Genomic DNA, 13,876 nt, shown 5'->3' on the forward strand with positions numbered 1-13,876 from the left:
CTTATCTCAAATAAATACCTTCCCCCACAGTGTACTATCAGAGAGCCCCTAATAAAATACCCCCCAGGAGCAGAAAGTGCAGTGTTTTGGTAATTCAATCCCATTTCTTTTCCCTTTTTTGCCATCATTCCCACATCATTTTACTGAAATGTAAGAAGATGCTATCTCTGGAGATAAATGTGTCTCTTTCAGACACATAAATGATAAGAAACTTCATGTAGAACAGTGGTTCTCAACCTGGTGTCCCCAGATGTTTTGGCTTTCACCTCCAAGAAATTCTAACAGCTGGTAAACTGGCTGGGATTTCTGGGAGTTGTAGGTCAAAACATCTGGGGACTCCAAATTGAAAATCACTGATGTAGAATCAAATGCTGGTTCTGTTTACTTTGGAGTGGAACCTTTGAGAAGCCCAGAACCAGAACAATGTGCCCTGATTTGGACTGTGAATTAGCTAAAGCTGGTGAAGATTTCTAATAAATATATATATAATACATATTAAAATAATTAGATGACCAGATAGTCAATGTCATCAGCAGTCAAAATTTAATATGTTCAGTTTTCAGTCCACAAATATTTGTTTGTGTGGCTATGACACTTCTTTTCTTGACATGCTACATTCTTATTTTCCCCTCTGTGGCATACTAGTCAATTCTGCTGATATGGAACTGTAACTTAATCATGAGTAAATTATTCTACAGAAGACTTATGAAGAAAAGAAGCAACCCTCATTTGTAATCAATATCCAATTAATTCACATGGTATGGCAATTTCCTTCAGGGTTTCAAAGTTCATTTCAGATTATTCTTCCTGTATTAGAAACATTGGCTTCACCTTCTCATTCCATGTTTGTGTCCATGTTTTATGTCTAACTCAGTGGATGTCTCCTTTGAAAAGAAACCTGGCTCTTCCAGTGTGCTTTCAACAATTGACCACAGGAATTAATTTCCTCAGTACTGATATGACCGGGCCAGATGCATTGTTTTTTCCGCCGTTATTTGATAATTACTATTCTCATTTTTCCCACCTCAAATTTCTCCTTTCTGCTACAGCACTTTATCTACTTTTTCAGATTTTAATCCATGCACTTTTTGCACCAGCCCAGCCTTTTACTATTTTAACCTGATATTCTGTTTTTATTTGGTGGTTTTACTCACCATTTTATTGTTGTTTATAATGTTGGTTTAATCTATGTAATGTTAAATGTTTATTATATTTGTTTATTGTAAAGGTATTTTATTTTGTTCATTGTGGATGTTTGGGTTTGACCCCAAGTTAGGCGCCCCGAGTCCCTGCGGGGAGATGGAGGCGAGATATAAAAATAAAGTTATTATTATTATTGTTATTATTATTACCTTAGGATATAGTTGATATCCCTCCCAGTAACCCTGCAGCTTTCCAGATGAAGCTGGACTGTAACTCAGTCAAAAAACAAACAAACAAACAAACAAAAACCAAAACGGTTCATAACTGGAAATTACAATCCAACAACATTTGGAGGACTATTGAATTTCCATCCCTGATCTAATTTATTTAAATTGCTGAGAATAGTATACTAGCAACAAATGAAGTTTGATTGAATATTTCTGTTTGCAAAGTCTGAGCATCTCTCAGCTTCTCCAATATTTGTCAATATAACATGAATATCTGCAGGGAGTGTTTTCACACTTGCAGTTATATTATATTGAACCATTATAGTTTCCATCTTGCATGGAGGTTTCTGCCATCTCATCAGCAGTTGCAATAGGGCCTTTCTGATGATATTTGGTATGCAGATGTTGAGTGGATGTCCAAGATGAAAACTAGAGATTTGGACCAAAATGTTCCAGATCAAGTAGTTAGACCTTTCAACCACCATTAGGCCAAAGGTAGGTCTACATCTACTAGTGGATTTTGGTGGTTTGCAATAGATTAGTAGATCTGTATGAGTCGCAACAAGAAAATACAACAATACAATATTAAGTATGCATCTTCTGGCTGTGATTGGTAGAGTCTGCAGTTCCAGTAAAAGCAACAAAACTGAATTATGTTTACCAAGCTTGAAGTCTACCTATTTTTGGCTTGGGTCAGACATTGAAGAAGTTACTTTTTGGACTGCAACTCCATAAATCCCACAGTCCCCAGCTCCAGGCCATCATACAATCAAACATATTGAAATAGGGCATTGGTTCATGCTTTACAGAAGAATGACACATTCACAATATGCTCTCCATAAAACAGGCAGGAGGCTGTAAAATGGTATGTTGGATGTAACATGTGAGAGTACTAACCAAGACTATCTGTACAACTTAACACATTTTGAAAAGTTGGGCATTTCAGTTAAGATTAGCCCATAAGCAGGTCTACTGTCTGATAATTATGAAGAAGATGGCAGAAGCTGCCAACAAGATTGACAGGAATGAGTTTTTTTTAAAGCTGGCAAGTGCTTTGAAAATATATTTAGAAAACTCAGGAGATATATTAGTTTGTTAAAGGGCCTGGTCCTCAGTATTCTTTTGCATAATATAATGCCTTCGTCTCTTGCAATATTCTGGGAACAAGGATGTACATATTTTTTCCATATTAAAGTTTATTATTGCAACCATGATATATTTGTCCTTCCATCAAATTCCCCAGTTCAATTTCAACCAGACAACAAAGATGTAATGCCTATCCTTTCTCATGCTATATCAGCATAACCTAGTTCAGATAATGGCAGGAGATCCACTAGTAGGTATTTTGAGATTCATAATACAAAGATGTTAAGAAGAATAAAAGTAAATGATTCACTGTTTAGGTTGGGAGGTTTGTAAATCAAACATTTTTTTAATTTTTTGTAGATTGTTTCTTTGTAAATAATTTATTGGGCAGGAGTGAATCCAGACATGAGGAAAATATTGATCTACAGATATATATATTAAACCTGTTTTACCAACCTATTAAAAAATCCAGATGGTAGAACTATTTTATTATATTGTTAAATATACACTTTTATGTCTATGTTGGTCCAGTGGTTGGAAGACAACACAGTGACTTCATTAGGATTGGTGTCACCTTGTGTGGTTACCCATGGTGTCACCCCTATGGATTTCCTTCCATAAAGACCACACAGAATCCTTATTAATGGATTTTGTACTAATGTTACTTGTAAAGCATAATTCCCATATACCAAAGAATATTTTGACAAAAAATCAGTGACTCTAAAAAGGGCAGCAATGAAAACATTAGCATATGCTTGTAGCATGGGCAGATAAACCCATGAGACTCAAAGTATATTTGTAATTGGATATTAATGAGATTTCTAACAAGAGAACATGTGCATTATAAGATTCAAAAACTAAGATTGTAGGTATATTGATACAGTATATGTAAACTGGGATTACAAACATGCTTTTGTGGTTATAACTAACTACAGGGATATTTTTAGGAGTATAAAAACAAATTTCTGCTGAAATACCACACAGACATTTAATACACAGTCATTTTGGTGTCTCCCATTCTGATGGTGCTACCTATTATGGTCCGTACCCCTCTAGTGACATCATTGAGTCAATCCAAATTACAGCATTCAGTTGGCAATGGTGGTGATGGTGAGCATGACAAAGAACATAAATTAACTTCATTTATAGCCTGCCTTCCCTAACCCCAAGTGGCTTGATCTGTGAATAGATTTGATGTAACAGTAAACACTCATATCCAGGATGTCCCACCAGTTATTTTCTCTTTTTAAATGCTGTTCAAACACAGCCATGGTGACTGGTGTAACACTGTCAGAAAAACTGCAGCCAACGGGCAACCTATTTGCCTTAGCCTTACTTCATGTGGCCCTCACTTAAGACAGCCCTAATGCAGTGCACAAGGTGGGGTGAAACTAGAACAACACACAGATAGAGGGAATTGATGTTGGACAGATAGACTGTTATAGTATTTTGCTTAGTTGCAGACTACCTGGATTGGGCACCGGCTTTGATTCCATCAACTGTTGTCATATGCTATTGTTACTATTGTCCTTGGGAATATGATCATAACCAAATGAGAAAATTGATATATTTATTAAAATCCTATTGATTTGGATTTGGTTTTATATTATTGAATGTTCAGATTGGCATCCTTCACCTGGTTTTCTACAGAAGAACCTGAAACATACTTCCATCAGTTCAAATATACAGGTAGTTGATTAAAAGACTGTGTATTATAGTTAGAGTTTTAGCTTGTGTAGATAGAAGCACCAGGCAGTCAATTGGATAAAGAATCTAAATGTCATAATGTGAATGGGCTTCAGTGGTTATCAACCTGTGGGTCCCCTGGTATTTTGGCCTATGACTCCCAGAAAACCTGGTCTCTTTACCAGCTGTTAGGATTTCTGGGAGTTGAAGGCCAAAACATTTGGGGACCCACAGGTTGAGAACCACTGCTTTATATGCATTTGGTTGGGTTGGAGATACAGATCCAAACTCTTGTCTGCCATCAGTATTCTCTAATGGTTTCACCAGCAATAATGACCAACATTGAAGCCAGTGTTACATCATATTTTTCCAAGTTGGATACCCAGTTATTACAACAAAACCATGTTTGCTCTTAGACAGGTTGTAACTCACTATTAGAAGACAAGTGACACACCAGGAATCATTGCATGGTGCACAAAAAAAAAATCTGGGACGTGGCTCACACATGGAAATTAACATATAGAATTAAATGTAGACAAAGACATAAATGAAGCAAATCATACATCTGAAACAACAAATACCCATTGTCATACATGAAGCAATTCATTTGGTTTAACCAATTTACTCTGCAACAATTCTCCCCTTATATTTATAATGCAAATCTGTATGTATTTTTTGTATTCATGTGTATTGCTTATTTTATGCTGTGAATAATTAAAAGGAATTACACAGATATTTAGGTTTCCCAGAAGCGTAATGGTACTCCACTTTGACATTTCTGGTCAAGTCCTAGGGTTAAAGACAAGTAACATATATAGAATCACTTAACCCTGAGAAAAATTATGCCCTCTATTATGTACAAAACTAGCTGATATGCTTCTTGCTACTGAAAGTTTCTTTTGAATGACCTGTCAGGAAGCTAGATAAATAATCAAAAACTGGAAAAGCAAGGGTTGATTTCAAAAGTATTTTTACCAAAGAGATGAAAGATTCCATAAAAAATTAGCAATGCTTAACTATAAGAAAGATACCAAGGAATGATTTTATTTCATTTTTAGATAGAGTTTTCAACTACAGTCCCTCAGTCAGATGATCTGATAGGGAGAAGCATTGTCCCCAGGAATACTTCCTCCCTGTCTAAAACTGGAAGCTTTATTAACCTACTCACCTGTTAATCAATTGGGTATTTTCATTTGATTTATGGAACTTGTTTTACAAACAATACCTTGTGCAAAGGGTAACCTCTTAGAAAAACACGGCTTGTGTGAAGCAAACCATTTCATTATATCCTTTTGATCTGGAACTTACATCAGGTGCTCTCTGCATGAGAAACAAAAACTCAGGCAGGGGGGAAAAAAGCTAGTTCTACACAAATATTACAATCTAATTTAAATTAGATTTAAAAAAATTTACTGACATTTGGTGAACTTGTTTAAAAGGGTCATATATGTGTTTGAGCTGTACAAGATTAACCTTTGCTCGTTTGGGAAAATGCAAGCTTCAACAGCAGCCCGCTGCAGTGGTTGCACATGCTAAAAGTTTAAAACAGTAATTTTTCCCCAGAAAGGTCATCTTGAGCTAAAATGTCAAATAAATTATTTAGATTACTGAATTAGAAAAGTGAGGATCTGACAGGCTGAATTTTTTATGCACATTAACCACAGCCGGGGTCTTGATAGTCTCTCTCTCTCTCTCTCTCTTTTTATTAAGTAAGGCTCTCCCCTCCTCTCTTATTAAAAATCTTTCAATTTAGGCAAATATATAGCAATTGATAGACTGCAATGGGATCTGCATCTAAATACTGGAGCTGATTTGTCTGCTGTGATAAGTGTTAAACCATATTGCTTTTGAAGATACCAGTGAGAAGAATGTAAAAGTACTGTACCTAGTAACAAATAACTAATGACTTTCCCCAATACGTGTTAAATACATTATGCTACAGATGTAGTAACAACTTAAGCAGGGATAGCAATACTCTTCAGGTAGTGTCACTGTAACTTTTAAAAGTTTTGTGGTTTTGGGGATGGTGCCCTCACTAAAGTGCAGAGGAAGTTTATTTATTATGTTTTATGGTATGTGGTGGATGTAAAGGTAACAGAAATATGGACCAAAGGGGAGTAAATGTTTTGTATTAAAGACCAATAGCTGGCAAATAAAAAGTAACATCATATTTGTTACTACAGCAATGTCTTCTCTAACTGTTTTGGCCTTGAAAATGTAATTGTAACTATAGGTTACACTTATATATCCAGAAATCTGGAATATGAAATATTCTGAAATCTAAATTGTTAACATGGGTGGCTAAGATAGTGACATCTTTCCTTTTTGATGATTCAGTGTAAACACAGTTGTTTCATGCTCAAGATTATCAAAATATTGTGTATAAAATTACATTCAGGAAATATGTATAAGGCATATATGAAACATCGGTTAATTGTGTGTTCAGATTTGGGTTCCATTGCCAAGATATCTCATTACGTAGGTGCAAGTATTTCAAAATCCCAAAAAATAAATTATTCTGAAATACAGAATACTTCTGGTTCTAATCATTTTGAGTAAGGGACACTCAACCGGTATTATTAAAAATATCAGGCTCTCACCAAGAGATCAAGCAGTGTAAACACTTAGGTGTTATAAGCTATATTTCACATGAAAGAAATAGCAAAATCTTGCCTAAATAAACCTTATACAATTTATGGAATTGCCATAAGTTGACAGGTGACCTGAAAGCACAGAGACACACACACAGAATCACAGATGTAAATTTGGTTTTCGGAAAGTTCCTTGGTTTTCAGGACATGAATTTTGAAGTATTTATCTTTTTTTTTTGGAAATTAACAAATAGCTAGTGAAATAATCTATGCAAATAAGAAACGTTTTTGCTGTTACTTGTAGTTCAGATTCTAACTGGTTGACAACTCCACTTTCCATAATACTGGAACAGTTGCTGTTCACCATCATATTAAAAATAACATAAATCTAGAAAAGGACTTAGCAATAACTGCAATCATTGTATAACTTTCACCTTAGAGTCAATGAGAATGATTCACACATATCTTCATAAATTTAAAATTTATATAAAAAACAAAAAAACAAAATTACATCTGGTAGAGATGAAACTGAGAGAATTGTCTTATTTTTCCCCAGAAGGTGTTTGTGTGTTACTGTTTTACCCTTATGAGGTGGTTTTGAAGTCCAGGGTGTGCAACCATAGTTGTGGTACTAAATTAAAAATTAAATGTCTTTCATCTGACAGGCTCTCCATCTTCAAGAGCTACATAGGCAGCAGAAAGAAGAAGCTGATGGATATCTATGGTGTCATCCACTTATATGCGAGCAAAAGAGAGGACAGCAGCAGGTACAAATTTACATAGCATTTGTCCATGATGATTGATATCTGTAGTAGCACATTTAGAAATAATGACTGCAATTTAAATGGAAATACAATACATTTCTCTCTCAAGAGGATGACCCTGACCAGATGACCTGTTTGCCTGCTAGTCTGCTGTCCAGATGCTAAGTGCTGATAGAGGACTTCCAGGGTCCTGCTATTCCTTGTTAAGGTTCTTCACCTTTAAACCAGACTTGGTGTAGACAATGACACACCTTCAACCACAGGATGTCTTCAAATAGATGACTTTCCACTGGAAATAAGGATCCATTTGTTTTATTTATTTACTTTGTTTTTATTTTGCCTTTTCCAAATACAGGTATTTAAGGTGGCCCCACAGCCACATTAAGGGTGTTCCTCCTTTACTCTGTAAGACTTTCCCATGTATTAACTATGTTTAGCTCTGATATTAAAAACAAAGAAAGCAAGCATTAGAAATAAAAGTTTACCTGCTCAGAAACATAGCTTTTGATGACTTGGTTCTCTTACAGATTTTATAACCCTTAAGATTGCATTAACACATATGCACCATGCTCAAGAGTACTAAAGGTCTCTCTCAGTTGCAAAGCCTCAACAGTCTTCAGCATCCAGTCTTGGGACTCTGGTGTTCTACCCAAGGAAAGTCTGAGGAAGTAGTCTAAGGGAGATAACGTGGCCTCAACTGGACCTGCATCAGGTCACTCCCCCTCTTACTCCTTTCAGGTCCAATTAACTTAAATAGGATATAAGTCAACTACAATGACCCTTCTGCAAAGGGTTCTATATTTCAGTCAGTAGCCAGGAGAGGGCATGTTAGTATCCATCTGCAACTGGAAGAAAAGACTAGTCATCTCCTTCCCAGATATCCATCAAACTCACTGGAGACTGAGGAGGGGGGCAGCTACTTTTTGCTTTTGGCTCCAGCAGTTGGATGCTTCCTGAATACCCCACACTTTCCCTGACGTTACCTGCAGTTTCAGTAGATCTGTGTACTCAGGAAGCAGGAACTAGAAAAATGTACAGGTAGAATATTAATAATAATAATAATAATAATAATAATAATAATAATAATAATAATAAAAACCTTTATTTATACCCCGCCACCATCTCCCCACGGGGACTCGGGGCGGCTTACATGGGGCAGCGGCCCAAACAACATGAGGACAAAATGTAAGCAACATAATACAAATTGCAATATAAAAAAGATAAAACAGTAATATAATATATCAATTAAAACAACAATACAGGATAAAAAATTACATTTAAAACACATAAATGGTAAGACCGTAATAAATACAGGATAGATTATACTTTTGCTCCATGAGTAGGATCTTTATACAATTGTGTGTGCTATGGAAAATGCATTCTTCAGAGTCACAAGTCAATTTGCAAGAACAATAGAAGTCTTAGTATAGTATGTTTCCTGAAACTCAACATATTATTATTATGTGGCCTTTAGGATAGAAAATGACAATCCTGCACCCCCAAAAACCCAGATGTAAAACTTGAGAATTCTTACACAACAAAACCACAGATATTTCTGTGCAAAATAATTTCCCGAAATACACTGAGGTATATGAATGCCCGGTGAGAACTGTACAGATATATTTGTTTTTTTTTCCACAGTAAGGAGAAAACTGTGGAAATTATTCATTCACCCTTATGAAGTTGAGACAGTAAAACATTAATATGCCTAAACTGTTTCACAATAGTAGGTAGTAAAAATGGAATTTAAAGAAAACTTCTTGTAAGTGCTCTGTATTATTTTTTACACCAGTGATTCTCTCTCCTTCAGAATATGAAAGACAGAATTTCTACCTCCTCTGTAGGATGGGATGTGACATATTTTTTAACTTTTGTACTTTCAGAGGCACCAGAAGTACTTAGTCATTTGTGCATCACTGAGAAACAGGGATTTAGTGAACAGAAAGACCATAGACCTTACTCTACGCTGATTCCTTCCTTGACATATTAAATCCCACAAGAAAACAGCATTAATAGACCATGACGGTTGGAAAAATAGAGCCCTATGTGTTGACTTCTCTCAGTTGTCAGCTGCATGACTACAACATTATAAAGAAAAGAAATATTGAAAAATAAAAGCAAGTGACTTGGCTTTAAGTTTCTTAGAGCGGTATTAACATGTTGGCCAATATGGCCTTGTTTCGATTTAAAGTTCACTCAGTAATGTCCTTAGAAGAGTGAGGGGGCGTATGGAGCTCTCCTTCTTGCAGGAGACTATTGCAATGTTCCATATGTTGCAAAAGCCTAGGAATAAAAGTGGGAAGATATGAATTTCTACACATAAAGCAATCTATGCTGTTTTTAATTAATATTTTTACAGATAGATGTATGACATTTACACATTTGTTACATAGACATCTTTTTGCAATAGTTATAGACATGCCTCAGTTAATGAAGTAGCTTTGTTCCTGGGCATTTTCTTCTTCAACAGAAAAATTGAAGCAGAAGCAGAAATAACATGGAAAGAACAAAAGTAGACCCCCACACCACCAAAGAGAAAAGTATTGAAATATATTTCAGAAAACTTTTTATTCAGAACGAACAAATGCACGTATGAAAGGAATCAACCAGGTCAAATACACCTTGCCTAAGTAAAGAATAAGATTTCAAACTTTCCATAGAACGTGTTGTCCAAGGCTTTAATGGCCCGGATCACAGGGTTGTTGTATGTCTTTCAGACTGTGTGGCCATGTTCCAGAAGTATTCTCTCCTGACGTTTCACCCACATCTATGGCAGGCATCCTCAGAGGTGTGAGGCATGGATAAACTAGACAAGGAAAGGAAAAAAATATGTATCTGTGGAGAGTCCAGGGTGTGGCAAGAGTCCTTTGTCAGTAGGAAGCCAGCATTAATGTTTCAGTTAATCACCCTAATTAGCATTGGAAATGTTTGTCTCTTGCCTGGAGGGGCATCCTTTGTTCAGTCATTAGCCGTCCTTGGGGCTCCTATGCCCTCAGAGTGTTGGTTCTCATCTACTGTTTTGATTTTAGAGTTTTTTAATACTGGTAGCCAGATTTTGTTCATTTTCATGGTTTCCTCCTTTTTGTTGAAGTTGTCCACATGCTTGTGGATTTCAATGGCTTCTCTGTGTAGTCTGACATGATAGTTGTTGGAGTGGATATAATGATCTCCGAGCTCCAGATATTCCTGGATAAAGCAGATAATCCAGATTCATTTCAGTCTGGCTTCAGGAATGAATGGAAACAGCTTTGATTACTTAGAGTTGAGCCCATGTTGGTTCTGCTGAATCTCAACTGTCCTTGATACCACTGTAACTTAGCCAATACACTGGCACTGAGGTCAGGTGAAAGGGAGAGAAGTAATGTCCAAGATCTCTAGCTGCGGGAGGTTTTGATTCTGAACTCCTTCCGCAGGCCTTGTTTTAGCTCAGCTGACTCTCAGAGCTCAGCCATAGACTCGCTACAGCTGTGATATGAAGCATTTGTGAAGCAAAGAGTCTAGCTTATCCAACATAGTAGAGTTTATCTTATCCAACATAATCGGGCCGGCAGAATGTTGGATAAGTGAAAATGTTGGATAATAAGGAGGGATAAAGGAAAAGCCTATTAAATGTCAAATTACGTTATGATTTTACAAATTAAGCACCAAGACATCATTTTTTTCAACAAATCAACAGAAAAAGTAGTTCAATACATGGTAATGTTATATAGTAATTACTGTATTTATGAATTTAGCACCAAAACATCGCAATGTATTGAAAACATTGACTACTAAAAATTGACTACAAATAAAAAGAGAATTGCATAAAATGAACTTACAATAACAACATTGTTGGAATTTAAATCCGTAAAAAGTTCAGTCCTGTGAAGATTTAAAAAAAAAAATCTGTGATCCTTGCCTGCCTAGAGAAATAGCTGTGGATCGGGGCGGGAGGCAAACTGCGTTGGATAATACAGAACGTTGGATGAGTGAGGTTGGATAAGCGAGACTCTACTACTTTGAGATGCACCCAGATATGTACTTTGGACAGGAGGCAGAAGTCAGCTTCCACGGGCTTGGAAAATTATTAGAAGACCACAAGCAGATGAGAACAGAGAACACTTGAGAACATGAAAGAATATATAACAGTGATATCTTTCTTTTTAAAATCAAGATTCATGACCCTCCAGTTTGACAGTGACAAAACTCCTCTCCCAACTTTGATATGAAGAAGAATCTGGGTTTTCTTTTTGACATCACTTCCATTTTTTTCAACTACAGTTTTGGCTTGGGAGGGGAAGTGCTTCTGAGCTTCCCCCGTTCTGTGGAAAATTTCCAAAGGCTGGAGTAGTGTTTCTGCCTCCCCTGCCCCCACCCCTTTTATACTTCCTCGTCAAACCCTGCCTTTATGAGAGACCCGTATTATTAAATAGCCGGCTGCACCGATTATTTCTATGGCTTTGAGTGGCATTTCTCACACCACCAATCATTACCCAAACACTCTTTGCTGCTAATTTCCTGGAAGATTCAAATGTTCTTCTTTCAAGGTCATCTCAAAGGATAGTTTAAAAAGTCCCCCCCCCCCCGGTAAAATATGTATATTTACAAGAGCACGCATAAATGGTCACCAGGGAAGATAAGCTATCAGAGAGTAAAGAGATGTCTTTCCTTATACAGTTCACACACCAGTGAAGCAGATAAAATTGGTTTTGTACCTAGCCTATGAATACACTGTTAGGAACTCTGTCCTGAAAATTGATCTATACTACTGAGATAAAATTGAATGCATCTCTTTTCATAAATATCTAACTGTGGCATCAAAATGTGATGGTGCCTGCCTTAATACCCATCAACTACTGTTCCAGCAGGTAGGAAAGTAACTCGCCTTACAGCAATCATGTGAAGAAAGGGAAAGTTGCAATGGGCTGTGTGCAAAGATTTGAGGATTAATTCAAACGTCATAAAATCCATGTGGAAACTACCAAAAAGCACTTCTGCACTGAGGTACTTTATAAAACATGTGTGCCCCTTCCAATGCCAGTTGGCACATGTGTCTTTGAATTAGGGATGGAAAAGATATTTATCAGCTTTATAATTCCATGCATAAATATTAATTTCACATTTCCAGAAATTGTCAATGGAAGGCATTTTGCATTAGACTTGGTAAAGTTCAGAATATATTTTAAACAGAAAATATACACAAACACATGTTTATCCTTGCAAAAATATGTATTAAATGTGTACAATATCCAAAACTGTATGCATACATTTCTATATAGGTAAAATGTTTTACAACTTAATAAGAACAACACTGGCAAATTTGTACCTTTGTGCAGTGGGTCCTAAGATTTGCTGTGGTTTCAGGACCCCACGTGAATACAAAAATCCAAGGATGCTCAAGTCCTTTTATATGTAATGGCATAGTAAAATGGTGTCCCTGATATAAAATGCCAAAATCAAAGTTGGCTATTTGGCTTTTTAAAGAATATTTTCAGCCATGGGTGGTAGAATCCGTAGAGGGCCAACTCTACTTTGAATGCAGAGTCTCTAAAATATTACATCATGTTGTTACTGGGTGTGCTGGTGCAGTTATTTCACTTGCCAAACCTAATTCTAGTTTTATCATGCCTTTATGTATGGATGTAATACACAAACACTCTCAGAGGGAAATGTCTGAGTCTTTACTTCCCTAAAACAGGAAGGAAGTTATAGATGCACATTTTAAGTACACACACACACATACATCTAGTTTTATTCCTACTGTTCCTATCAGAATTCTGTGAGTGGAGTTATCAGTATGTATCACGCCGAAGCAGTAGTATTTAAGACTGGCCCAAAGAGTCTTAAGGTGATGTTTCTCAGATCACCCTCAAAGACACAATAGATCAGCAGGGATAGCTTATTATTCTTTGTCTACCCAGTTGTCACATAGAATAAAAGTAAAGGTTTTCCTCTGACATTAAGTCTAGTTTTATCCAACTCTGGGGGTTGGTGCTCATTTCCATTCTAAGCTGAAGAGCCGGCATTGTCCATAGACACCTCCAAGATCATGTGACTGGCATGACTGCATGGAGTGCCTTTACCTTCCTGCCAGAACGGTACCTATTGATCTACTCATATTTGCATGTTTTTGAACTTCTAGGTTGGCAGAAGCTGGGGCTAACTCACCTCGTTCCCCAAATTCCAAACACCGGCCTTTCGGTCAGCAAGTTCAGCGGCTCAGCGATTTAACCCGCTGCACCATAAAGGGCTCTGTACTTGTCACATATCTGCAAAAGAACATGATTGCTCTATAATTCATGCTGGAGAAAAGGGTCATGCCTTTTGTAACCTCTCAAACCAATTTGGAAATGGTAGCATTTCCACTACAAATCTCAAGTGGGAGCAATGAATGTAGGGA

General features: G+C 36.7%; 1 long non-coding RNA gene across 1 annotated transcript in view; it reads left to right on the top strand.

Moving 5' to 3' along the window:
- Nucleotides 1–7,396: 7,396 nt before the first annotated feature.
- LOC134295473 (uncharacterized) overlaps nucleotides 7,397–13,876 on the top strand; it is a 78,967-nt gene continuing 72,487 nt past the window's right edge. Inside the window, exon 1 of the long non-coding RNA XR_010002061.1 lies at nucleotides 7,397–7,500. This is a non-coding gene — a long non-coding RNA (uncharacterized LOC134295473). The remainder of the gene's footprint in view (nucleotides 7,501–13,876) is intronic.

This window comes from Anolis carolinensis, chromosome 1, assembly GCF_035594765.1.
Source record: "Anolis carolinensis isolate JA03-04 chromosome 1, rAnoCar3.1.pri, whole genome shotgun sequence".
Taxonomy (NCBI): domain Eukaryota; kingdom Metazoa; phylum Chordata; class Lepidosauria; order Squamata; family Dactyloidae; genus Anolis; species Anolis carolinensis.